We start from the raw sequence: 3393 nt of genomic DNA, 5'->3' as shown, positions 1-3393 counted from the left end.
CCATCGCAAGATGAGCCGCATTCGAGTATTGCTCCACCCGCAATCGAAGCAAACAACTTTGAACTTAAACCTTCACTGTTGCAGGCAGTGCAACAGAACCAATTCTCTGGAAATCCTACCGAGGATCCAAACCTTCATTTATCCGTATTTGTCCAATACGCTGATACTGTTAAAGCTAATGGTGTCACTTCAGAGGCAATTCGACTTCGTCTTTTTCCTTTCTCGTTAAGAGATAGCGCTAGAAGATGGCTTCAATCTCTTCCTTCCAACTCAGTCACCACATGGAACGAGTTGAAGAAAGTTTTTCTTGCCCGATATTTTCCACCGAGCAAAACAGCTATGTTAAGAGCCCAGATAAATGGATTTAAACAGAAAGATAACGAGTCTCTCTTCGAAGCATGGGAAAGATACAAAGACATGATGAGACTTTGTCCACACCATGGTTTAGAAGACTGGTTAGTAATTCATACCTTCTACAATGGTCTCCTGTACAACACGAGGTTAACAATAGACGCCTCCGCAGGTGGTGCACTAATGAACAAACCTTATGCTGATGCTTACATACTTATCGAAAGCATGGCTCAAAACCACTATCAGTGGGGATGCGAACGAACAATGGTAGAAAAACCTCAAACGAAAACTGGCATGTACGAGATAAGTAACCTTGATCATGTTAATGCAAAAGTGGATGCTCTGGTCCAGAAAATTGAAAGTTTAAATGTATCACCTCCAGCCACCGTGGTTGCCATAACTCAGAATTGCGAAGTCTGTGGAATCCAAGGTCACACTCCTGCAGATTGTCAACTCCTAACAGGAATCCAAGCGGAGCAAGTGAACTATGCTCAAGGAAGCCCCTACTCGCATACCTATAACTCAAATTGGAAGAATCATCCCAATTTTTCATATAAGAGTAATAACGCTTTATACGCACCTGGACAATCTCCAAAGCAAGCCCCAGCTATACCTCCAGGATATCAAAAGCCGATCCCATCTACACCTAACAATAACGCCCCTAGGAAATCCAACTTGGAAATCATGATGGAAAACGTTATAGCTTCTCAACAGCAAACCAATAAAGATTTCTTAAACCAGAATGTACACACTGGCGAACAAATTAAACAACTAGCAAGTAAAGTAGATGCCCTGGCTACCCATAACAAAATGCTGGAAACGCAAATATCACAAGTAGCTCAACAACAAGCGCCTACTGCTGCCCCAACTGGTACATTTCCTGGCCAACCCCAACCTAACCCAAGAAGCCACGCTCATGCAATTATACTGAGAAGTGGAACGGAAGTGGAAGGACCGTCTGACCCAAGGATAGAAAACCAAAACTCTAAAAAGTCAACTGAGGAAGAAAGTGAACCTAAGGAAAAGGAAGAGAGTAATAAGGAAACCGTAGAAAAGAAGGAACCTTATGTACCTCCACCACCTTATAAACCACCTATCCCTTACCCTCAAAGGCTTATTAAAACCAAAGATGCGGGCCAATTCAAAAAATTTGTTGACCTACTAAAACAATTAAACGTCACAATTCCGTTTACAGAAGCTATTACACAGATGCCCTCATATGCCAAGATCTTAAAAGAAATTCTTTCTAATAAAAGGAAACTTGAAGATAGCGAAACCGTTACACTCACCGCTGAATGTAGCGCTATAATCCAGAATATGCCTCCTAAACTTAAAGACCCAGGTAGTTTCTCTATACCCTGTCACATAGGAAAATTTGTCATTGACAAAGCCTTATGCGATTTAGGAGCCGGTATTAGTGTTATGCCTTTATCCATATGCAAGAAACTGGAAATGGGAGAATTAAGACCAACTAAAATGTCTGTGCAACTAGAAGATCGTTCCGTTAGATATCCTGTAGGAATTCTTGAAAACGTTCCCGTGCGCATAGGTCAATTCTACATTCCAACTGATTTTATAATTATGGATATTAGAGAAGATGAAGTTACACCCATTATACTGGGAAGACCGTTCTTAGCAACTGCCGGTGCAATCATAGACGTAAAACGAGGACGACTCACTTTCGAAGTAGGAGAAGAGAAAATTGAGTTCATTCTTTCCCAATTTTTGAAAGCACCTGCAATAGAAGATACATGTTACTTCATGGATATCATCGATGAATGCATAAAAGAAACGGAGTTAGAAAAAGACAAATCATTTGACTATCTTGTAGAAGACAAACTTAACCAATGTTTATCAATAACACCGGACCCTACGCAATGCCTTAAGAAACCAACCCTAGACCTGAAAACACTTCCCAAAAATCTGAGATATGAATTCCTAGACTTAGAACTTGAACGACCAGTGATAGTTAATGCTTACCTAGGAAGACTCGAAAGAGAAAAACTTCTGCATATCTTAAGAAAATATCCAACCGCACTAGGATACAACATCACCGATCTTAAAGGAATAAGTCCTTCTATTTGTATGCACCGCATCATGCTAGAAGAAGACTGTAAAACTTCTAGGGAACACCAGAGGAGACTAAACCCGATCCTGAGTGAGGTAGTGAAGAAGGAAATAACCAAGTTATTAGAGGCAGGTATCATATATCCTATATCTGATAGGAAATGGGTTAGTCCTGTACACGTAGTACCAAAGAAAGGTGGTGTAACGGTCATTGAAAATGAAAAAGGAGAAACTATAACCAAACGAATCGAATCGGGATGGAGAATGTGCATTGACTATAGGAAACTAAACAAAGCAACCCGAAAAGATCATTTCCCTTTACCATTCATTGACCAGATGTTAGAACGATTAGCAAAACATTCTCATTTCTTCTATCTAGACGGTTACTCAGGCTTCTTTCAAATACCAATTCACCCTGATGACCAAGAAAAGACAACGTTCACGTGTCCTTTTAGTACTGTAGCGGTGTATTCGTCGCTATATGATCTATTGATTAAATCATAAGCAAAGTATACAAAGATTTTCGAGTCGCCACCGCACTTTTATTTATCCAAAGGACTGGCTAAAAAGCGAACAAAAGCCTAAGAAGTTTTACACGTAGAAAACTAATAAAAAGATCAGAGAGTCTGGGTAAGGGGTAAATTACGCAATGGGAAGGTGTTAGGCACCCACTACGTCCTAGGTACTCCTAGGGAGCCCTTTTCACACTTGTTGCATAAAATTGTTATTTGTTATGACATAAATATCGTGCAAACATGATTGGGATGATGAGAAAAGAATATACAATTTTTATTGGGTTTGAACGGATGAACCCGTTGCCTACGTACCTTCCATCAAAGGTAAGGATCAAAACGCCGTAGTTCGGCTAAAAACTTCCAAAAGTTAGTGGATTCAATTTTAAACACAAGCCCTAAGATCTTACGTTATCCACGGGAGAAAACTCAACCATATACAAACAACAGATCCACCATGTGA

The 3393-nt window shown here is 40.1% G+C and overlaps 1 non-coding gene across 1 annotated transcript; it reads right to left on the bottom strand.

Annotated features, from left to right (window-relative positions):
• Positions 1-339: 339 nt before the first annotated feature.
• On the bottom strand, positions 340-446 carry LOC127108557 (small nucleolar RNA R71). The gene has a single exon (XR_007796088.1). It is a non-coding gene; the product is annotated as a small nucleolar RNA R71 (small nucleolar RNA).
• Between the last annotated feature and the right edge of the window lie 2947 nt (positions 447-3393).

Source organism: Lathyrus oleraceus, chromosome 7, assembly GCF_024323335.1.
Source record: "Lathyrus oleraceus cultivar Zhongwan6 chromosome 7, CAAS_Psat_ZW6_1.0, whole genome shotgun sequence".
NCBI lineage: Eukaryota > Viridiplantae > Streptophyta > Magnoliopsida > Fabales > Fabaceae > Lathyrus > Lathyrus oleraceus.
This window is presented reverse-complemented; position numbering and strand designations above follow the sequence as displayed.